The sequence below is a fragment of the Varanus komodoensis genome, unplaced genomic scaffold, assembly GCF_004798865.1.
Source record: "Varanus komodoensis strain SLA01 unplaced genomic scaffold, ASM479886v1 scaffold2, whole genome shotgun sequence".
Taxonomy (NCBI): Eukaryota; Metazoa; Chordata; class Lepidosauria; order Squamata; family Varanidae; genus Varanus; species Varanus komodoensis.
The window spans coordinates 56,291,861-56,318,771 of NW_025335568.1; the positions used below are offsets into that span (position 1 = coordinate 56,291,861).

The 26,911-nt window shown below is 45.7% G+C and overlaps 1 long non-coding RNA gene across 1 annotated transcript; it reads left to right on the forward strand.

Moving 5' to 3' along the window:
• The first annotated feature begins 974 nt into the window (after positions 1 to 974).
• On the forward strand, positions 975 to 26,326 carry LOC123023078. Its single transcript, XR_006414626.1, has 2 exons — positions 975 to 1,024; positions 26,166 to 26,326. It is a non-coding gene; the product is annotated as an uncharacterized LOC123023078 (long non-coding RNA).
• Positions 26,327 to 26,911: the final 585 nt, after the last annotated feature.

Here is a 26,911-nt window from a genome sequence, read left to right on the forward strand (position 1 = left end):
CTTTCCCCTTCCCCTTTCATAGAAAACCTGATCTATGCCCCAGTAGCTGTGTGGGTGTCTTTCCTTCTAGGTCAATTGCAGCACTAAAACCATTTTTCACTCAAGGGCAATCTCACTCATAGAACATGTGGCTGCCCAGAGAGCATGTTGCCAATGGGTGACTTTTAATAAATACCAAATAAATAAATACAGGATGTTGGCCTGAACCCTTGTTTCTGCACCCAGGTGTGTCCTGGAAGGTCTGAGAGCTCTCTAGCTCAGGCTGAAGAGGATGTAAAGGGGAGGCAGCAGTCCCAGCTGCTACTGGGTCGTTGTTCGTCCAAGTCTACCTTGCAGAGAGTTTGGGCAACTTTATTCCTGCCTTCACTACTACTTGCACCTGCAGATTGCAAATCATTGGATGGGTGGGTGGATGTTGTAGGACATACCTGCTTGGCCAGCATTAAGCCTGAGCAGGCTGGTCTCAATGTGAGGAGTTACTCGTGTAACCAGAGCCGCCACACTGCCAGGGTTTAAGAGGAATCCTTCTATAGATCTTCCAGCCCAAACCCCAGGTAGTCCAGATTCCCAGGTAAGTGCAGGAATCACCTGTATTCAAATGAGCCACTCAGTAATCATGGCAGGAATCTCAACCAGGTAAGGGGCTGCCATTACTACCTGGTCAGCAGGGGTATAAAAGGGGACTCTGCCGTGCACTTGGGGTCATTTGCAATTTTGCTGTTATCAAACTTTATTCTCAAGAATAAAATACAATTTTGTGCCTTTCACTCACATCATACTTAACTGGTTGAAGTGAACCAGATCTGGACCCCTTGAATCCTTCAGTATCATCTGTATCTATCTGTACCTAATTGATACCTAATTGTCTACCTGGAGGACGACTTCCTAGTGACAGTGACGCACACATTGGTTACTTCCCGATTGGACTTCTGTAACGCGCTCTACGCGGGGTTGCCCTTGAAGACAGTCCGGATACTTCAGATGGTGCAAAACAGACCAGCCAGGTTGCTGACGGGGACTGGGCGTTGTTCTCATATAACCCCAGTCCTCTACCAGCTCCACTGGCTTCCCATCGAAGTCTGGGCTCAATTCAAGGTATTGGTAATCACCTATAAAGCCCTTAATGGTGTGGGACCTGGATACCTAAAGGAACACCTGCTTCCATATTTGCCCTCCTGCCCCTTGAGATCGGCAGCAGAGGCCCTCCTCCGGGAGCCCTCCGGGAGAGACATCAGGAGGCAAAGTACCCATAGGAGGGCTTTCTCTGTGGTGGCGCCCCATCTGTATAATGCGCTCCCCAGAGAGGTCCGCCTGGCATCGTCGTTATTTGTTTTTCGGTGCCAGGCTAAGACCTTTCATTTAAAAAATATTTTAATAATACTAGATAATATGTATAGGTTTTAATTGTGCAGCCAGGGTGTTTCTGGGTTTTAATTGTATTTGCATTATGTTTATTTATTTATGTGAGCCGTCCTGAGGCTATAAGCAATGGGACGGCATACAAAAATTCTAAATAAATAAATAAGAATAAATAATTGGTTATGCAGTTCAATGCATGACTTGGGGCCATTCTGTTCTCCACTGTTAGTCCATCTGCATGTCACCCTGGAACAGGAGCCTTATACTGCTAATTTGCACTCATGGGCAAGGGAAAGGAAGGTCTCAGGAGACGAGGCATAAACAAAGGTCCTTCATAGTCCTACTTGGAGAGGCTATGAATTCGAGCTGGGACTTCTTCATGAGGAGCAGTGGCTCCACCACAGCATCTCTCATTCACGCACACATCTGCACAGCCATTTGTTCACAAGCATGTCTCCACTTCTTACAGAAGATCCTCTTTTTGGGGAGTGTTGAAGGCAGAAGAAGAAAAGGAAGACCAAAGAAGAGATGGATTGACTCCATCAAGGACCTGAATCTAGAACGGCTAAGCAGGGATGCCATAGATGGGACATTTGGATGGCTTTCACTCACATGGCTTCCATAAGTCGGAGATGACTTGATGACACATAAGAAGGATCCAGCCATCCTCCTCTTCATACATATTCACTCTGGGCACACACATGTAAGTGAGACTAGCCAAGCAGAACGCCCAGTCCTTCCTTCGTCAGCCTCATCTATGTTGGTGTGGCCTGACTGGAGAAGCAGAGACAGGGGGCGCCTTTTCATTGGCCTCATAGAGCCAACAGAGGGTCTCACACAGACGCATTCCAGATGATTGTCATGTGCCGTTTCCCCAGCTTTTTCTTAAACACTCTTGACTAGTATGCATTTCACGGCCATTATTGAATCCCCATCAACATTCTGTGCCATATTTAATAAAATTGGTTTTCCTAACGTCAAAAGCATTTTACCCCTTCCACATTCTTTCCCATGCACTTAAGATTTCTCCAATTCCAATAACTAGAACCTTGATATTTTCCAGATACGCACCCACATTCATGCCATAGCAGGTCCGCTCATTACTATATTTTATTATATTTTCTCTAGATTAGCCACATGCAATGCTACTCAACTTCCCTGCAGTTTTAACAGAAAAATTGCCAGTCAGATGTAAGTTATTTCAAACAAATCAGCCCATGAGTGTGTTGAAATGTTGCAGGTATTACCCAAACGCCAAACTTGGGAAAATAGTCTCAGTTTCATTCAGCAGAGAAGTTTGCTAAACTTCCATGGTTCCCTGATTCTCATTCTTTCTTTACTTTGGTTCAAGAAAAGAGGCAAAGCATATGCAGTTAAAAAATCGCTTACAGATTCTGGGAAAGCCATTCCCAACCTCAAAAGTAAGAAGAAGCACAAACCCGTTTTTGGAATAAGCACCACTGTTTTACATGGGGGTGGGGAATCTCCCGGGGTCCCAGTCTGGTGTCTCTGCACCCGGGTCCCACCTCCTTTTCTCTAACCACTGATAATGTGGCAGTTTCCAGGCATTACTGCAGTTTTTTTCTCTACCCAAAAACCTGAAACCTTAGGGCTTTTCTTATGTTCTCATAGAGGTGATTAAAATAATGCATGGTGCAAAGAAAGTGGCGAGGGAGACTTTTTCTCCCTTTCCCATAACACTTGAACCCAGGGTCATCCCAGGAAGCTGATTGTGGGAGGTTTAGGATAGATACTGCATAGACTGTATAGTTAAGCTATGGAATTTGCTGTTATGGGAAGTGGTGATGGCTACCGATATGGGTGACTTTACAAGGGGATTGGACAGATTCATTAAGGAGGCGGCGATCGGTGGCCACTAGCCTTGCTGACTGCGTGCTACTCCTTTACCAGGGGTGGCATGACTGCCTGCACCAGCTGCTGAGGATCTGGGCAAGAGGAGGTCTTGCACCCATCCTGCTTGGGGGATCCTGTGGGCAGCTGGTTTGCTGCAGGGTGTACAGAGCGCTGGACTAGCTGGACCTTGGGTCTGACATTGCAAGCCTGTTCTTAAGTTCCCTCCTTTGCAGTAAGTGCTTTGAGCTACAGTTTTCTGGTATTGTCACTATTAGTAGTAGAAGAGGAAATAGTACAATTTTGCATTACACTGTCCTGCCCACCAGTGGAGTGCAACCTTCAAGAGCTCCTCCAGAATAAAATTGAGCCTTTGGGGTAAAAGATGTTCTCCACCAATGTTTTAAGTCATGCCCTTTCAGATGTTGTTGCGTCACCATTTTCACCATTCCTGACAACAGGCCCTACAAACTGGAGCAGCTTGAGTTTAACAACATCTAGGGGGGGCTGTGTTTCACACCCTATTTGTTGATTAACTTGGTATTTCAACCAACGTCCAAGGAATCTCCTATGATGTAAGGAGGAGGACCTCAATTATGGAATGCTCTACCACTGGAGACTTGCCAGGCACCGACCTTGTTGAGTTTCAAGTGCCCAGCAAAACCTTTCTTTTTCAGCACACCCATGGTACCTTTTTGACTATTTATATCAATGGCACTGGTTTTAATTACATTAATGTATGTCATATTGTTATTTAATTAGATTTATAGTGATTTTATCCTGTTTAGTTATCATGATATTTTAATTATATTATTTTATCAGTGTTACTTATTAGTACATAGCTATGTTGTTGTTGTTGTTGTTGTTGTTGTGAGTCGTGAAGTCATGTCCGACCCATCGCGACCCCATGGACAACATTCCTCCAGGCCTTCCTGTCCTCCACCAGCCCCAGGAGTCCACCGACTGCTCACGCCGACTGCCTCAGTGACTCCATCTAGCCACCTCATCCTCTGCCGTCCCCTTCTTCTTTTGCCATCGATTTTTCCCAACATTAGGCTCTTCTCCAGAGAGTCCTTCCTTCTCATTAGGTGGCCAAAGTATTTGAGTTTCATCTTCAATATCTGGCCTTCTAAAGAGCAGTCAGGGTTGATCTCCTCTAGGACTGACTGGTTTGATCGCCTTGTGGTTCAAGGGACTCGCAGGAGTCTCCTCCAGCACCACAATTCAAAGGCCTCAATCCTTTGGCGCTCAGCCTTCCTTATGATCCAGCTTTCACATCCATACATAGCAACTGGGAAAACCATAGCCTTGACTATACGCACTTTTGTTGGCAGCGTGATGTCTCTGCTTGTTAGTATGCTGTCTAGATTTGCCATAGCTTTCCTTCCCAGGAGCAAGCGTCTTTTAATTTCTTGGCTGCAGTCCCTGTCTGCGGTGATCTTGGAGCCCAGGAAAATAAAATCTATCACTGCCTCCATTTCTTCCCCATCTATTTGCCAGGAAGTGATAGGACCGGAAGCCATGATCTTATCTGACTTAATAAGATATGCCAGACTGTGTGTGGCATCTTATTGGTGAGACAGGTTTCATCCAAGATGAACAGGGCATGTTTACAATTTTGGTTCTCTTGGCATCTGGTGCATTACTCTGTTTGCTCTTTTGAACCGTCATTGCTTCATGAAGCCATCCTCTGTTAAGCAATCTGCCCTTAACATTTGACCAGCTGTTGATAGTGCCCTGGAGTGGAAGCTTTCACAAATATATTGCCCTTCTCTCATTTTCTGCTCCCTTTAAGAAAATGGAGCAAAGTCAAAAGAGCCTTCCAGATTTCAGCATCAAGAATATCATGCTGATGCTGAATAGTGAGAGGAGAAATCAGAAATTAGCTGTAAAATGCAGAGGCATGTCATTTTTCCTTTTTAAAAATGTAGGCAGTGCAACTTTTACCATTATGTAGGATTTGGAAAGCTCATAATACCTAAAGAAGAATCCTCTGAAATGACCATATTGTGGAGCACAGTTTCCAAAATGGTTAACCGCTAGCTCATGACAGACTCCCCTTTCCAAAAGATTAGCAATCTCATCAGTACTGGAACTAATCAAATGAGCGATTCCCACCTCTCACTCTCATTGAACTATGTGCAACACAGGACCCCTTTAGATCATGTCGGGAAAGCAAGTGTGATGCTGAAAGGATTGACATGAAAGAATCCACCAGTCCATCTACCCTGGAATGCATTTTTAAAGTAGTCCTAATTCTGTAACTGCATTGCATTTCTATCTTTCCCCTCTTGCAAGAAACTCAGGCTGGTTCCTGGTGATGAATCGTCTCCATGTCCCATTGACATCCATCATCTCAGTCCTGCCACTCTTTGTATTATTCAGGTGCTCTAATGTGGATGTGCATCTCCTATCCCATAAAGGCTTCCCCATTAATTTTATAGGAGAGGAAAGCTTGGAGGCAGCATGGCGTATTTAACTAGGCACAGCTTTATTCAGCTTTGGCAACACAATGCTCCTGTTGTTTGGCCAAATCCTTCAGCGTTGTTCAGCTTTGGCAAAGCAATCTGCTCTCAGTTTTGCGGGTCTGTCATGCATGTATCCTACTGCTCTCTTAATCTATACACAAATCATTATGATTTTGAGGTACTGATCTATTGTTGAAGAGGTCTATTAAATCTGAAACATGTGGAGATGTATGGCTTTATTCTAAGCCATCCTGAGATATTTGTAGGGGATGGGAAAGAAAAGTTTTTAATAAATAAATAAATAAATACTAGAGCAGACTCATTCATGGGCAAACATCACATGATGAGATCCACAATCAATAACCCAACATTTTATGGCAGCTGCATTTGATTGGAGGAGTTGCATGGGGGGGTGTGGGGGGTGGACTTTAATCCATTCCTTTGCACCATTTCCCTGATCTATCTTCCCCCCACCATGCCCAACAGCTGCTATTAAGCCCAGTGGGCGACATAAGTACATGCTTTTGTTTTTCCACAGCATTTTGACAGAGGAAGGTGCTAGGCCAGGAAAATGAAGCAGGGAAAGGAAATAAGCAGTGACCCCCCCCCCTGCAAATCTGGACACACAGAAACAGAATGTACAGCTGCACCAACCAAATCTGGAGACTCTCTGTTGCTGGGTTAAACCAAAAAAATTAAACACCTTGAGATCCAGGTGTCTATCTCCCACATCATCAGTAAGTAGGCCAGCACTGATGAAATACCTTGTTCCCATGGTTAATCCCCTCTTACTGCAGCCACACACCTTGCTGACTGATTCTCTGGGAAGGACTTTCTCCAGTGGCTCGATACCCTTGATCCACTTTGCTTCCTCCTGTCAATGTTGTTATGACATACCCTGATTTGCTCACAGGGATGGGTTTAAAGGTGGTAAATGTACGTATCCAATTGATGGAGAAATTCTTTTTCAGCTATGAAAAAACATACCAATATAGAATCATAGAATAGTAGAGTTGGAAGGGGCCAGAAGGCCATCGGGTCCAGACCCCAACCAATTGCAGGACACTAAGTTACACCATCCCATTTAGGGTTTCTAAGACCCTACAGGACACTTATTCTGGGTTTACTTCTTATTTATTCATTACACATGCCATTTTTGACCATTCCACAGTCAAAAAGCTTCCCAGGGCAGCTTACACAAAATCAGCAAGGCAAGACAGATTCTGCCTTCAGGCAGACGCTCTTAAAAAGGCAAGATGCACAAGGAAAAAGGAATGGGAGAAGAGGGGGGAGATTTGGTCTTTCAGCAGGCTGAGCAGCATGGACCAGCTTCTGCCTCTTATCTCCTTGTGAGGTGGGCTGCTCCTGCCTCTAGTCAGCAGAGGCTGATGGCTGCAATGTCAGTGTGGCAGTGTATCCACTCCGGCTTTTAGTCTGAACTTTATGGTGCACAACACCATCCTCAAAATAGCTTTAGTACCACGGACAGCTCATTTAAAGTTCAGACTGCTGCTCAGAGTAGAGACACTGGCTCACAGACCATGAACCCCCCAGCCCTCATTGAACAGCTACGCTTGCCGGGCATTTTTTCTGAATGTTTAGGTTGGCCCTAATCGAGCGTCATATGGGTTTCCCAGGGGTAAGTCTTCTGCAACATTTTCTGCAGACACATTATCTACATTTCTGTGCCCCCCGAATCTAGGCTGATTTGGTGGACACTGACTTGCTTGGGACAAATGCCAAAACTCTCCAAAGTGGCCCACATCAGCTTGGGATTTCGGATTTGTCTCAGCAGGGTCCAATCCCACTCCAAACAAGGAAGCAGAAGAGATCCAAAATGAAAACAAGGAGAACCATTCTGAGTGGCTGCAAAGGCCTGCCGAACACAGCATTCTGTTTAGGCTGGGCCAACCGGCTGCCCGGGGGAACCCAAAGCAGAACATCAGTGCAATTACACCTCCCACCTTCATCTCCCAGCAACATGTATATGAAAGCCCTTAACTTCTGTTCCTGGAGGTAGTATAATGCCATGCTATGCTTTATTTGTGCAATTATATGCCACCTTTTTTTCCTCCTACAAAGTACTCAAGGCAGCTTACAGGGTTCTCTCCGTTATATCCTCACAACAGCCTTGTGAGATAGGTTAGCTTGAGACCGGCCTAAGGTCACCCAGTAAGTTTCATAGCTGAGCAGGGACAAGAACACAGATCTTGCAAGTTTCAGTCCAACAGGGACAGCAGATGCACCCCTCCCTTCACTAGATATTCCCCCAGCTTATAACAGTTGGTTTTTGTGATATTTCTTTGTGGTGTCATTCCTACTTACTACTTTTCAGTGGCTTTTCCTCTTGATGGGCTCCAAGGAAGGGGGGTGGATCAGGAAAGAGGAAGACTCTGCTGCCACTTCTGAACAGCACTGGACTACTAAGGACAGAGAGTCACAACTAGGCATTAAACAGGAGATCCATGATGGATTTTAATTCTTCTAACAAAAATCACTTTTCTTTCAGCAGAAAATGGCAGCATAAGTGAGGAAAGGCCCCCAGGTTTGCTTTTAGACCACCTCCTCCATGCAATGGCTCTGATCATATCTTTCCCCTTGTGGCTACTTTGAGAAAAGGAATAAATAGATTGGGAGACCCAATCAGGGATCTCCTGTGCACATCACATTTTTTGGTAGGGGCATGCAATGTATTAAATTTCATTTTCCCAACTTATTCTCATTCTGAAGGTCCCCATCTCCCCATAAATGTGTGGCATGGAGTAACAAACCAAGCCATTTCCCCCCACATCCTTTTGCATTTATGCATTCAATCACGGCATTTGCTTTGGAGTGAATGGAAATTAGTCCCAGCCTGGTTCCATCTTGCGGTTGTTCTGAAAGAAATGCATATCCTTGGGACTGAACCGTTGGTGCATCAGTGCAGAACTTAATGGTGAGAACGCTGCACAGAGAAGCACTTTGGCACAGAAGCCTAGATAGTGTGCATAGGAATGTGCTGTTTCACCGAATTGCTCAGTAAGTTTGATCAGATAGCAGGCCAGGCTTGTGAAGGGCTGTAAGTGTCTTAAGTTATGGAATTTTCAAGCGCAGGTGGGCCCAGGATGAAGAAGGACCAGTTTCACAGGCTATGGCTTGAAAGCCTGAGAAAGCCCCAGGGAGCCAGGTCCCTGGATCTCCAAAGCACACCCACCTGATTTATAGGATTATTACAGTATTGCATGGCTGTTCTTTTGAGGACTCTGTAAGAGGTTTGCTTGGGGCTCTTTGCTCAGTGCACCTATTAGCTTGGAAGATGCATTGTGCGTCTTTTCTACTGACTTCTCCCTGTCCATTAACAAAATGTCCAATAATATGATAGTTCATGCAAAAAGAGCAGGTAGATACACTTATGATGCCGGTGAATCTAATTCCATGGGCTGCATGAGGCTCTTGGAGGCTCCCCGCCCGGCCCACTGGGCGTGCTCCCTGCCTACCCCAAGCCACTGCTGATAGGACAAGTGTGCTGGGCAAAAGGGAGCGAGCTCACCTGCTCATTCCCACTTACCTGCTTCCCCGGCACAACTGCACTCCCAGCTAGTGATGGCTATGCTTATCCTGAGCAAATTCATTCTCATCAGTTCAGATGACTGTTCTCCTTTGAGGAGAGATCTTTTTCTCTCTCTGCGAGTTTTTATGCACGCCCCATATCCAGGTGCAACTTGGGAACTGCTGTTTGGCGTGCCGTGCTGTGCTGTTGGACATCACGCACTGCCCAGTTGGGCATCCCTTCCCCGATTGGTTGTTCTCACATGGCCTGCATATGGGTTGTGACATGGACTTGCTGATCCCCAGTGAAAGGAGAAGAGAAGATGGAGCCACAGAATCATCCTCCTCCTCCAGTCAGAACTGCTGCGATGGGAAAGGCAAGGGAAGCAGAAGGGTTAAACCAAGAATCCAGGTCAGTGAAGGGTTAACCCCAAAACCTCAGCACATTCACAAAAATCGCACTGTTGTTTAACCCACTGACCAAGTGTCAACTTTCCATTTCTGTATAATGTTCAAGCGCTTCACTCCTTTGGGGACATTTTTGGGGTCCCTGCTTTGAGGGAAAGAGGTATCTTGCATGCTTCTTGTGGGTTAGAGTAGACCCTACCCATCCCACTTGGGCTGTGAACAGGTCAAATACCAGCCTTCACTCATGCTTGTCCATCACATTTAGTCTGGCTGTCATGCAAACCAGGCCACTCTGATTCAAGCGCACTGGATTCTACTTTAGCTGCGCAGGACCAGAACATTACAGTTTGCCTCAAGCATGAGTTACATCAACATGTGGTCTGGCTGGGCTCCACAAAGCAGGCTGGGTAAGCATGACTAAGCAGTTCGCTATGACTTGCGAGAGGATTCATCCAGATGATCTTATCTTCACAGTCAACAGAAGACTTGAGAAATTCCACAAGGCGCCATGGAAAATACTAAGCCCTGAAACTTGAAGCTAGAATTTTGTGTCAGTGAATATGACAATGCTTACATTTAAAGAAACATCCAGTGGGCACTTAAGGCTTAAATTCAAACATGCATCTAATGGACAGTGTGACGCATCCAGATGTCTATGTCCAAGGATTTACCTGAGGAAAGGTGTCTTGCCTCTCATACAACCAAGGTCATTGCATTAGCAGGGTTTCAATAAGCACTGGATTCACACACTTGGACTAATTACTGCGGCAGAAAGTTTTTGCAGGCATTGCGTGTACACACAGTGGAGATAGCGACGTTATCGCTGAGGGCTCGCGCAGCTGCTATTTCTCTCAGACTTTGCAACATTAACTGTTGCTCCAGCTCACAGAACCAGGTCTGGTTAGGACTGGGATAAGAGGCCAGGGGACAGAACACTGCCCTGAGTTTTGTGATGAAAGGGCAAGGACTGCTGAGCATTTTGCTTTCATTCAGTTTTGACAAGAATTTACTAATATTCACAAAGTATTAAATATTCAGGATAAAGAAAATTGAGATTGAAACAAAAACAAACACAAAGGTGGGAGAATTGGTCTCAGGGGCTTTGAGAACTTTGGGGTTGAATTTCTGGCGATTCAACCATGCTAATGCCCGGTTATAGTTGCCACCTCTTTTTTGGATAGCTCCTCATGTTTAATAGTTATATGACAGGAAGTTAGACTATGTGGAGAAGGGATGTCCTGATTGAATTGGTCAGGTGCAAATGCTCATTTCAGTTCCTCTTTTTATCAGGATTCGGCAAAACTCACAAAGCCCTTCATATTCAAGAGGAAAAGAGGATGTGATCTAAGAATTTCAAATGGGGAATAAAAGCAATCAGACAGATGGCCCCATCCCTATGAGAAAGGCAGGATACAAATATATTAACGAACAGAACTATTTAACAAACAAATGAATAAGTGTAATCCCCGATTGCGCTTTGAGTGCCACAAGGTACCACGAGCAAAGAAAACCACATGCAGAAATGACTGTACATAATACAAATGCCTTTTTTGCCTTGCTACAGGACAAATGATTACGTCTGTTGCATGTGTGGAGGGAGGGGTTAATTCAGACCATGTTACAGAAGAAAGATCTAAAGCAGGAGTGACATAAGGAATTGGAATATCCCATTAAGCTAAGAAATGGATCATTGCTGTAGCACTGATAGCATCAAAGTTTCATTGGCTCTCGGGTTACAACTTCAACAAACACTTTTGTTTTGTCTTTATTGGATGCCACAATGTCTCCTTAATAAGGGTTTGTCTAAGTTAGCTAACTGTTGGAGGTGTAATACAGCAAATGCTTCATTTAATCCTACGTTTTGGCAATGTCCATCAGCTTTTTTGGGAGGTTATAATATAGATAACGTTTGTACGGGAACACTCCTTAATATGTACTGATTCATTCAGATAACTTGCCTGTTAATGCATGGTCATTGTAAATGGATTTTCCACACCTTTTTGACAGATAAACATTACAACACGAGAGGATCTGCACTCGTCTCCTCTAATGCAATGGATTGAGAGCCCAGAACTCTTTAAACTCTTGAAAGGGTGGCATATAATGCCACTCTCAGATGGACATGTGCATGCACACATGGGTATTTGGTCCACTTTTCTTGAAGGTTAAGATATACGTGTGTGTGTATTATTATATTATTTTGAAACTATATTACTGCTACGACAAGTAACAGGAGAAGGAGTTATGCATCTTTCCTTAGGCCCTGGTCTGCTTCATGACATCTAGTTCATTCCTGCTAAAATAAATTAATATGATGCAGGGGGAAGTTATTGCAACGTCTAGATGCAAGACAGCTCTGTTCCTCTTACAGGATATAGGATAGAGGCACACTTGCATTTCCTCAGTGCAAACCCATACAAGAGGGACACCCAGTATGGTGCGGTGGTAGAATGCTGGGCTAGAGCTGGCAAGACCTGGATTCAAATGTCCACTCAGTTATGACCCTGACTGGCTGGCCTTGGGTCAGTCACGCCCTCTCATCCTGACCTACTTCACAAAGTTGTTGTGAATATAACAATCAGGGAGTAGAGAATCATTGAGCTCCTCTGCATTGAGCTCCTTGGAACAACTGTGAGATATAATAGAAATACATTTTAAAAATAGATTTGTGGGCTCTTTCAATTTGGCGGCATACATGTCTGGGATCCCTGATTGGTTAGATCTTTTCTGTGCATGGGTATTAAAGATGAGACTCTACTGAGGGAACATTGCTTTTACTGAATCATTGTCAGGCCCTTCTCAAACTAGATTTCCAAAGATGGTAGTACTCATGAAGTCCCATTTAAACATCTCTCTCTCTCTCTCTCTCTCTCTCTCTCTCTCTCTCTCTCTCTCTCTCTGTGTGTGTGTGTGTGTGTGTGATATGCTGAGACATGTAAGAATTATTCATGTCTGTGAACTTAGTAGCCCTTTCCAACAAGAATTATATCACAGGGGCTTGGAAGTTAACTTCGCCTCAGCATTTAGCTTGGGCAACATGACTAAACAAGACTAGAGATGTTTATGAGGAGGCTGCTCTCTGTCCTCTGGAAATCAGAGCGTGCAAATGTGTGTGTGACAATTCAGCCGACTCCAACCTACTTAAGATCCTCAAACTGAGGTGTTGACAGCTAAATTGAACAACTGGCAGGCACTTCTAGTGGACTCTGGAGAAAACAGCAACTCCTCTCTCATTTCCAAAACATTTATTAAAGATAACAATTACAAAAGCTACATAGTTTGAGGATGACTTTCATTTGTCAGGGAATGTAGCAGCAAGAGGACAGAGAGCCAAGATAAAAGACCAAATATTTCTGGCAGGCAATTGGGGTGTGTGTGGGGGGGGTGGATTTTAAAAGTCAAGGCTCACACACAACATACTTAGGATGTTGGCCGTTTTGTTCTCAGCTACGGACAGATGTAGATGAGATCTCTTTCATTGGGCTAATATCTGCAGGGGTAAGAGCATGCAGACTGTTGCAGTGATGTTCTGTGTGACCCTGAATCTTGTATATTAGGAAATAGAAGCATTCTGTATAAGACAGAAGTTCATATAAGTTCTCTACTTGCTGGTGCAAGAAAAGCTAGGTCCTAGCTGCTTCACTGGAATGGCTTCTCCCAGAGAATCATTAGGCTTGTCAAGTATATTCTGCTCGTGGAGACATAACCTATCAACACAGCTGTTTTGAACATACACATAGAGTGACATGGCAATCCCGCTAAGAGCATCATTCTGTCCCTAGCTGCAAGAGCAACCACGGGGATGCTATAATTTAATTCCCATTTATTGTTCATTTGAGTTATTTATTTAGGCAGGGATGTTGCAAGATGTTGTGTTTATATTTCATATAGAAAGGTGAGTAGAAATTGCATAGATTCTTTTGTATTTGGATGGAAAAGTCTGCCAGTTCTGATTTCTCCCAGTTTCTCTTTTTTTTTTTTTTTCAGCCAGAAATTGTATTTTCCAGACTTTCAGACTGTTTTAAAAAATATTCTTAAGCATTTTGTGCACATTTTCCCTAATACATTTTTGCCTCGTAGACACATTTTCTCAAGCAACTTTATTAACAAAATGCATTTTCAAACAGTATCTGCTCTAATGTACATGTTTTAATCCACTTCATGAATGGAGCACTCCACTGCAAAATTCAGAAGAGTGTGAATTTTGAATAATAATTGACTTTTGGTTTGCACTGCGGCTTGAAAGTGTGAGATTGTGGAAGGTTGCACTAACACATGAAACAGAATAGCTTTCTTCCCCACCCCTTCCCTATATTTTACAAGCATATGGTCTGAAGGCACATAAAGCATCTACCATGTTGAAGCTAAAGCAGGCCTGAGCTGACCTGAGCTTGGAGAGGAGACCACTTGATCCTGACTAATCTTGGAAGCTAAGCTAGGTCAGGCCTGGCCAGAAGTGGGATGGGTGACTTGAGTGTATGATTCTATGATTATTGCTGTAAAGTGCCCAGAGAGCTTTGGCTATGGGCAGTATAAAAATGTAATAATAATAACAACGACAACAACAACTGCATGTAGCCACCTCCACAAGGGGAGAAAGCTGGGATATAAATATAATGAATAAATAAATACAAGGGATTTAGGAGATGCAACGTGATATGAACAGTCTAATTGCAGTTTCAGCTAAATGAGGGCCCATTTCTTACAGCCAAGTCAGCACCGGCTGTTGCACTCTGGAGGTTAATCCTGTTTCGGGTGAGGTGTGCCCCTTCAATCAGCCATGAAGCTTTGGGCTGCTGCTGTTAGAGCTGGCGCTGGGAATGGCTATGCTGTCACGGGTCCATGGCATGGATCCAGAGAGAATGAAATACATTCATGGCACCAGCCGGTGGCCGGTACGCACTGGCAGGCCAGCCACAGGACAAGGCCATGTTCCTGCTGCAATTCTGGAAAGACCCTCCAAGGTTACGGTGGAGCTCTGAATCTGGGGGGACCCCAGCAGCCCTTTGAACCTGGTGTGGCCTTTCCATGCAGGCCATGGCTCCAAAGACGGAAGACTGCCGTCAGGGCAGGGCTCTCCAGGGGGCAAGGAAGGGAGCAGTGGGGCTCCCCCATCATCCGGTGCCTCAGCCTCCGCTCCATTTAGGTGGCTGGCCATCTGAATATAGTGGGGGACAAGGGGGGCACAGAGGAAACCCCAGCCTCTGCACCCTTCGTCTCCTCCGCTGGATGCCCATCCCTTTCCAGGCTCACAGGATTATGGGCGGTCCTTCATCAGCTTTGAAATAATTCTGCTAAGTGAACCTGCAGCCACGGGGGAAAGAAAGCAAAAGACTGCCAGGGAAAGGGCCAAACACTTCCAAATTCCTCATCCCTTCAGAAATAAATCTCCTCCTCCAGAGGATGCCTTGCAAGACAGAGAGGGCCCCTGGGCCTTTGATATATGTGGCTGCACTGCATTTTCCATTCCGTCTCTTGTTACTCAACGTAATCAGGGCTGTGCTTGCAGTCGAGCCAAAGTGTAATTTTTTCCTTGTACTTACATTTTCTGAAAGTAGGCCATGGCACACCAGGCAGCGCTACCTCATCTTCCTGCTGGCCATAAAGCTCATTCGGGGGGTGAGAGCTCCCCTTTGTCACCCTACATGCAAGGGCAGTCCCTGGAAGAGGCCCCTGTTGCAGCAAATGCTGATCACTCCGCAAATACAGAGAGATGCTGTGGCTGGCCTGTTACGAAGGATGCGGTCCAGTCTCTGATTTATAGTCATCCCACAAGTAAAAATTGAATTTGGACATGCCATGCACGAAATGCTGGGGAATGTGTTGCCTAAGAGCTCCCCATAAGGTCTGAAGTAGCAGGGTGGGACGGGTCAAGCAGCACAGAACTCCTTGTCTATGTTTTTGCCGTAATTTCTGGCGATTTGATTATCTAGTACACCACCCATCAAAGGTAGACTCCCACTGCTATGAGTGTTTGGTAGGACAGAAGCTTCACTTCATTTGGAGGGATAGAATGTCAAAACCAGTTCATTCCTTTCAGAGTTGCAACATTTCCCCAAGGGCCCACTGCTTGCCATGTGTGACCTTGAAAATAACCTTCAAAGTGATTTTTAAGAGTAGCATCCATCCATTTTTGCTCATCTGAGTTGGGGGCATGCTGAACTCAGGACTGGGGGGCAAAGTCCAAAGTCAGTCTTCTGGATGGCCATGCCTCTCCTAAGCCTTACTGGCAGCAAGCGCTTTAAACTAGAACCTGGTGCCATTTTTGGTATCCTTTGGCCTTCAGCAGGGTTCATGAATCAAAGGTGTTCTTTGAAATGGATTTGGCCCCTGAGCTGAAAGAAGTTCAAAATCCCCGCCTTGTGCACAATTGACACGACACGGGTGGCTACTTTTAATGACGAGGACTCATTTCTGGAAGCACTGCCTACTTGTGGGCAGCCTTCCAATTAAGCCAAGGCTGAGAAAGTGCATAAGGAGGCATGGACAAGGCCACTAATCTGGAAGAGGTCCTCTCCTAATCCCTTGAATTTGGTCTGCTCTGTAATCCTGGATTTCTTCCATGACTCTGTTTCATCTTTCTCTTGTTTATTTGCTTAGTGAGTGCCTCTGTCTGCCACCGCGTATTTGTGCTGTCTTCATTCATATCATAAATATGTGTATTTGCAAAGTAACTGACATGTGGGAGAACCGATCTATTCTGAAGTCATTTGATTGTGGCAGAAATATGTTGTAGGAAGAGCAGTGACCCAAACTGTCAAGACATTTGATCAAGGCTACCTGAATCCAAGCATTCTTTTCGGATGCTTGATGGGTTTTGCAACTAGCTAACGATGGAAATCCCACGGAACACTGCAGCGTATCACCGAGTGCATGAAAGCCATTACATGCTTGGCTTGTGGAGATCACAATGACTGTCTTTCACATTAGGACCTTGCATACAGCCTAGCAATGTGGAATTCCTGCTTTTCGGTGGCTGCAAGCCTTAAAAGTTTTGAATTTCATTTTTCAAACGCACTTTAGAAACCAATCTGCATGCGGGCAAGTCATGTTCTTCTCACCTGTTTTGAAGTACTGAAACATTGCAAGGGTAATGCCAGAGCTTTTGAGTTAGAAGTTAGAAAATACAGGCAGCCTTGGGTTGAGTTAGTCTTGGATATTTGAAGACACCACCTGTTTGAAGGACTGTGGAGTCCAAGTTCAACTGAGAGATAAGAACTATTTATTTATTTATTTATTTATTTATTTATTAAAACGTTTTTATGCCGCCCCATTCACCGAAGCCTCGGGTCGGCTTACAACAATAAGTTAAAAAATAATTATAACATTAAATTAAAAAACCATGCCCTTCTAGTAGATTTTCCAGATATCCTGTGGGCACCTGATGGGCCGGTGTGTGAACACAGCACTGGCCCAAGTAGACCCTTGGTTTGATCCAGCAGGACTCTTATATTCTTACATTGACCATGAGAAGAAGGGAGAGCAGGGACCTTGCAGCTGTCCATCAAAGTGATTCCTGGGCAGCAGACTGAGGGGGCACAGGTCCCTTGGTCACACTCGTTATCATCCATTCATTTGTAGGTTGCCTATAGTTGCCTTCTTAGGTGGCTTACAATGCATAAAACATATTAACAAAGTAAAACACTATAAATTACACCTTCTACAAAAGCAATGTAGAGTAGAAGTGCATTTCTATATAAATCAAAGTCATTATTTTCTAAATACGCCTCTACATGTATATATCCACAAATGAAAATCCGTGTCCTCTTTTGTCTTCCTAGTTGTTTGCTCCATTTAGTGATAAGTGAGAGGTCAGCAAAGACCAGCTGGAGGGTTTGAGGAGCGGGTGCAATGCCCGTGTCACTCAGGGAGGCACCACACAAGGGTGTTGCAGGTGGCGCTGCCGCTGCCTGCCTGAGCTGGAGATGTCTTCTGCTGGCGGTGGCCAGGAGTCTGGGTGAAACCATTCAACAAGCGTCAGGTGGTCTTGCACCATTCCCAGAGGAATAAGGCGGGAGGCAGTGAGAGTTCAAGGGTCCACAGATATAAAGATTCTGGGGTTAAATCTGATGCTGTGTTAGAAGGAGCCTGCTATTATCATGGGATTTTCTCCCTGTCTCCCCCTGGTTCTGCACTACCCTAAAATCTGCTCTGGGATTTTTTCCAGAGCCTGAGTGTGCAGAGAGACCTTAGAGGAGAACTAACCTCCCCCAAGCCTTCTGACTGAACTGTTACTGCAGGGGAGGGCAACGTGTGGGGTACAGGCTGTGTGCAGCCCCTCTGCTCCCCACCTCTGCTGTCCCCCAGCTGAATACTGCAACAAATTTTTAAAAAATCTAGACAGCTGGATTGCTATGGATCTGCTACAGAACACCAAAAGGGTCAAAATTTCTTTGTTTTCTAGTTAATTTTGACACTTTAAGTGCTTTGTAGTTCATCCAGATGCTGACTGATGGGGTACCTTGCCTCAAGAAGGTAGGTCCAGCAGACCATGGCAGGGGGAGACCTCGGCGGCAGAAATGGCTTGCAGACCTTCTGAAGTTGGCTGGGCGTGTGTTAGCAGAACCCAGACTTTTCATCTGAACTCGCTGCTATTCTATGGGAATTCCTCTGATGGGTTGTAAAACCAGAACAAAGGCAATTCATTGTCAAAAAGAGGGCAAAGAGATCATGCATCTGCCTGAAGCTTGCATCTGTTCATATCTATGTACAGATGAGAAAGAATGATCCTAATTTAAACAGAAATGCAAGATGAGACTGCTCAGATGACCTTATTCAGCCTGCTGTCCAGGTGCTCACTGCTAATGGGCAATGCTCATTATGCTTCTTCACCTTTGGACTGGGATTGGACAGGACAGCCCTTCAAGCAAAGGATGCCTTCAAGTGGAGGACCACCCCGACAGGAACTCAGCCTCCCATTCACTGACACTTTTCCCTGGTCCTTCAGGTCCAAATTCAGGTGAGGAGGATGGAGTGCCTGGGAACAGCAAATATGGTTGCTGGTCCTGCACTGCTTCATGGACCTTCTGAGCCATGCTGTGTCGCTGGAGGACTCCAGGAAGTGGAGTTGTGCCTGATTGCTGCTTGCAAGTGAGCAAAAATGTCTGAGCTGCATGACATCATTGTGGAGTATTGCTTTTCCTTATTGCTCTGGTGCCCATCTAATTGAACTAGAACAACCAAGGGGCCAGGGGGGTGTAGTGAGGGGCTGGGATTCAGAAAATCAAGGTTCTGGTCCCTACTCAGCCATGGAGCTCACTGGGTGACTTTGGGCCAGTCACGGACTCTCAGCCCAGCCCACCTCACAAGGCTGCTGTTGGAAGATAAGATTGAAAGGAGGAAGATTATGTAAGCTGCCTTGAGTTCCTTGAATGGAAGATGGTGGGATAGACTCGTGGCTATAATAAATACACAACAGCTTTCATGCAAGACATTTGCTGTGGTACAAGCAGTTCGACAGTGAAGATACAACCTCCATGTGGAGTGGTTTAAAGTTCCCCCTTCACATACAAACTAGCCCTTACTACAGTATTTATATGATATTTGTGATGCTGGATAATGGAAGCAAGTAAAAGCCACACTTTGGTGATAATTAATCCAGGTTTGAAGCTCATGAAGGTCTAAGTCTATAGCATGAGAAAATCATTTTGTTGTTGTAGGTATTCCACACAATCCACTCTGTTTATCTTATGCCAGTTCTCCCTTTTTGCTGATATCACTGCACTCCTCATGGGAGGAGAGATATAAATTCCCAATTTAATTTCATCTCATGATACAATCAGAAATGGGACTCCCTTGGTTTGCATACAAATAATTGATGGTATTTACATTTCATATTCTAACAGATTTGTAACAAGCTCTCTCAAGATTTGCCCTGAATTGTTTTCCTGTTGAAGTCTCACAACACTGCGGTAGCATAATGACATTTTAATGGGGTCCCCACAGACTTGCCATGAAATTGTCAAGAGAAAATTGTGGTGATGTTAATTGAATTGAGAACTCACGTCACTGATCTAAAATGGGAACAGCTATCATTCTGCAAGAAGAAGGGATGCAAAAAGGTTGAGAATTATTTTGCCAACACACATAGAAGAGGCCAGCCAGAGCTGCAAGATTCTGCACAAGGACAGCAACACTGCCAAATTTTGTATCAATGGCAAAGCTCGGCACACTGACAGTCTGGCTTTCATTTAAAACACTAAAACAAAAGAAGCTGCTAAACCCTCTGGGTCAAAGACCAGTTTTAAAGTGGATTGTTGGGTGTGTCTGTGGTTGTGTGAAACTAGCTGGACAAGAATGCATCAGTGAGTTTGGTTTTATTTAGTGGGGCCTCGATGAAGGCTCCCGTTTCGACTTCCGATGCAGGTGCTGCATTATCTAGGAAATGGCTACCACTTGTATGTATTTAAGCTGTACAAAGTTTGTCACCAGAGGCATCCCTTGTAGTTTGCCTCCCATCCAGGAAGGCAGACAGGAGATGCAATATGGACGTATACAGGGCGCCATTAGTACTTAATGTAACTGAATCTTCCTTGAGAAAATAAAATGAGTCTTTGGCTAGTGGCTAGTCGAGGGGGCAGCACCTGGTCTCTGGCACCAAAGGGCTGCTCTTCCCAGCCAGAACTCGGATGAAGCGCAGTGCCTCTTGGCGGAGTGCTAGAGCATCTGCTGAGCTAAGTGCCGCCTGCTCTGAGCAGGAGCGAGGCGCACCGTCAGCAAGCATGACATGTTTAATCCTGCTCAGAAATGGATGCAGGGAAAAGGCACATACCAGGGAAAGGGCCACCGACCTCGTTCTGCTGATCCTGAGCAAAACCCTCAGCCAGAAGGAGGCGCAAAGATCAATGAAGTAAACAAACAATTGGTTGGTGACCTAAGAAGCTGTTCCTTCCTTTTTCTTACAAGAGCCTGAGAACTATCGATTTGTCATGGAATTCACGCAGCTCAACTTCTTTGACAACTCTGCGACCACACAATAGCACACACCGTAGGGGCTTGATAACTCAAGGGATTAGCAAGGATATATAATACAAAGGACTTTAAGCAACACAGTTGTCAGGACTGGAGTGAGAGTGGGCATGCACAGGGCCTCCAGGTAGTCGGGCTTCCGGGCTATCAGATCTCCCCCTAAACTAGGAGACCTAGGGCAGTGCAGTGGCGAGAGGGTTGGACTGGGGGCGCCAGAAATCCAGGTTCCAGCTTCCACCTGGCCATGCAGCCAACTGGGTGACCTTGGGCCTGTCACTTGCTCTTAGCCTAGCCTACATCACAGGGTTGCTGTTGGGAGGATGAAATGGAGCTGTGTAAGCTACCTTGGGTTCCCCACAAGAGAAAAAAAGGCAGACTATAAATGCCATGTAACGATGATGGTGGTGATGATGGCGATGCAGAAGTCTGATCAGGCATGGGATGATGCATGTGCAGGGTGAATATTTAGGAACGAGGGGGCAGAATGGACTGTACCATTTTAGGCTGGAGGTAGGGAAAACACCAATATCTGTTAAAAAAAAACACGCATATCTCCCTGTAAATAGAAATTGGCATAGCCTGAGAGGCAGCTGAACCGGGGGGGGGGGGGGGCGGGTTCATTCAACCCAGTCATGTGTCCCCACCCTCCTCTGTAACTATTCTCATGAGTCACTTGATTTTGACCTGAATCAGTACAAGGCTATGCATTAAATTCAGCCAAATCCTGAATGACCAACTGAATCAGGTCTCTGTGGAAAGTTTTGGGAGAGGTCTGAGTCAAGCATGGCTCCTTGAAAGCACAACAGATCCATATTTGAACACTCCTGGTTTTGGGATTTGGAGACACACTGAGTCACAAACAGTGTGCATCCAGTGACAGTGTGTTCAGTACACTTTGCCAGCAATTTCTCTCAGGAGCAGGAATGTTGAAAAAAAATTGGTGGAGTCAGTTGGACCTTGGGGGAAGTTAATCATTTGCCCTGTTCAACATCTGAATGTTTCCCTGCCACAAAAATGGTTATACCCGTCTTTCCAAGAAGTTGCCTGTCTCTTGGCTAAGGCCACCTCTAGGTTGCAATGAAGTTCCATGGAATCCATTCCTCCAGCATTCATGGACTTCGTCTCCTGCTTATCCCTGTCTTAGAAAGCCACTGAGCCAAGAGGAAGTCCATGGAACAAAGGGTGAAAACTTGCATCCTCCTGCATCATATGCAGCAGCACAAAGAGGCGCCACTTGTGCAGAAATCACATGGGGTGATTCCTAGGGAGCCCTGCCAGACTCCTGGGAGTGCTCACCTGACACTTGGACTCAGGGCCCTGACAAAGTGGACCAAAATCCAGGGAGCTGAGCCCAGGGGATCCAACAGATTCCCACCCCCCAAAACAGGCCCCTCATACATCCCCAGCCACTTCTATCCTGTGCATCCCTTTCATAACAATTATCCACCAAAGAAGAAAGACAAGATCACCCTCTTTGGGCTACTCTGAAATGTAAAACATGCTCTTATACAGTTTTCCCTGTACATAATCATCTGAGGACAAGATAAACATCTAATCAGAGGATGTCTCCAAATGCAGGAATATCCTCTTCAAACTAAGAAGCATCGTAGGGTGGGCGCGTGTCCTTCCTTACAGTGGAAAGACTTCTCTTTGGAAGGCTGTTGGAGGACAGCTCTCCCATTAAAGGTGTCTTCTGTTTGAAGGGCAGCCCAGTTCAAAAGCAGGAGCCATTAGAAAAGAGAGCCCAGGTGTAGAAGTTGCCCATCAGGAGTTAGCACCTGGGCAGGAATGTGAGCAGGTGTAATCACCATCTTACCACCACTTCCATGCTGAGCTGCATTATATTTCTTTTTTAAATGCAGGAGTTATTTCTACGTTTAGATCTAGACATCTGCATTAGCAGATGGACATTTTTATCTAAGCCTGTGCCCTATTCAGTAGTACGTTTTTATTTAAATAAAAAATTTCAACCTAAAAAAAAAAAAAAATTCAACCTATTCAGTCCTCTTTCTGGTGATGTGCAAGAACCCCCCCAAGCCCCCTCCCCACATGGTCACCTGATTTCCTGCATATGGAAATCTAGGTGCCAGGAGGGAGGCTTGGTCGGAAGACCTCCTTACTCATGGCAGGTTCTCTGTGTGGAGCAACTGTGTGCATTGTGAAGATGATTCGGTCGTGTGATTCCCCAACCTGCGCTCTGCACTGCAGCTTCATGGACGAGCTCGTTTGCTAGGCCTTCCTCGCCTTTCTCTGTGGGCAAGATAATGGCTAGACAGAGCAGCCGCACGTAGATCTTCTCAGAAGCAATTTCTGCTGAATTCAGTTCATCACAGGGAGCAGTCCTTGGCCCCCTGAGTTTGTCCAAGGGGACCCGGAAGATGCGGGATTCTACCTTTCATGGCCAGGGACAGTATTCTGACTTCAGAAGGGGCAGTCTAGCCTCCCCCTTCCACAGCTGCAGCAAAACGAACCATGCAGGCTGCCCCTGAGGTCAAAAAGGTTACCCCTGAGAGTGGGGAAAGGGAAATTTCTTGGGCAGGAAATCTGAGAGGCCAGAGGGGGCCTGTTTGGAGTCATTTCCGGACTCTGCTCCTCTCGCTCCAAAAGTGCCATCACTGGACAAGGCAAAGCGACCTGTCCAGCAAACAGTGCATGTGGGAAAGACAAAAGGCAGAGGTGGCCTCTGCCGCTTCTCCCATCCTGAATTGGTTGCTCAGTTGCTGCTGGGGGCTTCTGATCTTTAGGGATGCCATTGTCAGGGCTGTGTCCCTACTCCCATAAGTTGCATATTTAACCACAGCCCAAAGCTGTCATTTTTCTCTGGTGAACCTCTAGAGATTTTCTCTAGGTGAATCTACTCCTGGTTTGACAATGTCAGATGGGAAGAAGTGAAAACAAAATGATCTACTTGGTTTGGATGTTTATTAATTGCTAATGAGCTTGTGCTCCATTTGTAGGATGCATTCTAAGTCCTGCTGAAATCAATGACAGGCCTTTCATTGACTTTGTATGGAATTTGGATCATGTCCTATAGCTGCAGACGCCACAGAAAAGGTCATTTCATTTAATCCCCAGCCTTCTTTTTATTGCAATTGTCGCTAAAAGGAAAAGAAATGATTTCTAATCAATGTCCCGTGTTCTTTCCCTTAAGACTCAAAGGCCTGCTCATAGAAAAGAAGGCAGAGATCAGCTGTTCCTATATTGTCTTTCTGGTTAGGGCTGATCACTGACCAGGAGGAGGGGAAAAATTCTGGCCGGGTTTTTGACTTCTTGCCAGAATTCCTTGCATAAAAGTCAGCTTTTATTCAAATTGTGTCCTTATAAAAGCACAAGTCTGCAGGTGTACAAAGGAGTCTCCTTGTTAGTATCATGCTGTACTGTGTAGTTGCATCTCTAGGATACAGGTAGAGAAGGGGAGACATTTGTTCAAGTCTCAAGTTGAAATTCAGTTCTTTTTGAAATGTGCACTTCTCCCAGTTTTGCAATGGAGTCCTCGCAGAATAATAAAAGCACTCATGATGCACATGTACACGCACGCACTCACGCGTGTGCACACATACACACAAGAAAAATCATTTTAAGATGCATAATGTATGGGAAAACGCACAGCAAAATGCATGCATGAGGAGAAAAGGGTGCAAAGCTGCTGATGAAAGTACGTGGGACAAATTGAACTTAAGAGTGGAGAAATGAGAAACAGAGAACTGGATATTGACAGATGGGTCCAGACTTAGCTACATGTGGGTGGTTCCTCTGTTGCCGTTCCCCGTGGACTCTGCTAAACCGAGGATGGGTGGGGCCTACAGGTGCCGCTGCAACATGCCAAGGCGTGGATGCTCGCCACAGCCACCCCGCAGCCTCTGCTGGGGACCTGGCGTTCTGCCGCCTTTGCACGCTCCCTCTTGCCCTCTCTCACTCATTATCCCCTCCCCCCTCCAGCTATCAGACTTGATCCAGCAGCAGTTCTGAACCACCCCCTTCCTCATCGCACGCACAACGCCCCAGTCCTGCAGCGCTGCCTGCATTTGCCGTCCACCCCTCAAAGAGTCACGTCCACTTCTTGTCTGTGCCTGAAATGGTGCCATGGCTTAAATGCTCTCCTAAGTGTTCTTAGGAGATCCATACTATCCTATCCTTCTCCAGGCCATGACCCAGACCGTCCTTCTCCAGCCCATGATCCAGACCGTCCTTCTCCAGCCCATGATCCAGACCGTCCTTCTCCAGCAGCCCATGATCCAGACCATCCTTCTCCAGCCCATGATCCAGACCGTCCTTCTCCAGCCCATGATCCAGACTGTCCTTGCATTTATTGATTAATCTCTTGGCATACCATTCCCCTCAAAAGAATACTCAGTGTGGCTCAGGGACGCAACATGCTCCATCTAGGAGAGGCCTTTCACAGCTATCCTTGCTCCGGGTGCAGAAAGGCTTGGTTCTGCTGGTGGTGAGGAGCAGCAGCAATGGCAGATGAGGGCAGGGCAGATCCCCCCAACTTGGCGCCCAGCAGGTGTTCGGGTTCGGCATCTCCCATGAACTCCAACAGGTTGGTCAACAGGATCAGGTGGTCAATAACACCCACATCACGTAAGAATGGAGACAGAAACTACGACTTAACCAGGATATTTTTTTCCTGCACCAACAGCAGTACAGGGAGGAGAAATGAATCAAATTGCAGCCATCCTCTAATTTTGTGTAACTGGTTCAGGTGACAGTCTACTGGGTTTTTTCCTCTAAGCCTTGAATGCCTGGTAAGATCTTTTGCTTGCAAAAACAACCCACAGGAGAGTGAAAGGAGTATTAGTATATAAAGGATGAATTGCTTTCAGATTCAATCATCATTCTGTCCAGGAAATGGCATCCCACTACCTAATGACAAGCCCTGAGGATTTAGAATAAGTTCAGCAACAAATAATATACTGGAGCTTTAACCCGAACCTGTATTTGATTCAAATTACTCATGCTGTGGTAGTTTAGCTATGCATCCTTCTTTAGATTCGCTTGATCAAAACTGGCAGGCAAAATACAGTGAGTGGTGACAATTAATCTCTTCGAGTGGAGAGGAGGGAAAGAGCAGGATGTGGCATGATCTTGCAGTCTCTTTTCCAACAACGTGTGCTGCCAGGGTCAACACATCACCCCAAAGGATTTACACAGGTAAGAATAATGTGACCTTTGAAATCTGCAGATCAAGAACCGCAAGTGAGTTTGTCCTCCCAGGAGAAATGCCAATCAAATGCCGACAAAACGCTGACATGCATTTCGTTAGCGGTGGTTCAATCCATCCTGCGGCTTGGCCTATTTTCCTTTCTGAAAAGCGATGTCAAATCATGGCAAGTGCTGCAGGTAATCCTGGAGGGAAGCACACGTCAGGATTTTAATTGCACCCATTATGCATCCTTCGTTGTCACCATGCTTGGTAATCGCTCACTCAGAAGAAGGCAACGAGTTGTTCTCTCCTGCCCCTGGGGACTGGGCTAGATCTCACGGACTGAAGGCAAAGAAGGGTAGATTTTGGTTGAACATTAGGAGACACTTCTCGAAGGGAAGAACACTTGGACAATGGAGCCACTTAGCTAAAGGCAGAGCTGGTCTTGCTTGTTCTCATATAACCCCAGTTCTCCATCAGCTTCCCTGGCTCCCGATTGAACTCCGGACCCAATTCAGGGTGTTGCTTATGACCTATAAAGCCCTCAACGACTTGGGACCTGGTTATCTAAAGGAACGCTTGTGTCCATATATGCCCTCCAGCCCCTTGGGATGGGCAACAGATGCCCTTCTCCGGGAACCCTCCGTGAATGAGATTAGGAGGGTGAGTACCCGGAGGAGGGCCTTCTCTGCGGTGGCGCCCCACCTATGGAATGCGCTCCCCAGAGAGGTCTGCCTGGCGCCGTCGTTATTTGTTTTTTGGCACCAGGCTAAGACCTTTTTATTTAAAACTTATTTTAATTGTTAATTTATTATGTATTTATAGGATTTTAAATTTTTAGCTGAGATGTTACCGGGCTTTTTAATCTTTATTGTATTTAGTGTTATTTATACTCTTTTAATTATGTTGTGAGCCAGCCCGAGGCTTTGTGGCAATGGGGGCAGCACAGAAATGTTTTAAATAAATAAATAAATAAACTACAGGTGGGTACCGCATATGCCATGTACAGAAGTCAGTACAGCTGGGCTGGTAGTTGAGCGTAACTTCATTAATGGTGCTGGGACAGCAACTGCATTGCTTTGGGGGGCAGGAAGCCAGCCTAGGGAGCCCAGGGAAGGTGGAGCAGCATATGATGCTCCGCCCTCCAACACTGCTCCCCCGTTCCTCAGCATCTCCTGCTCGA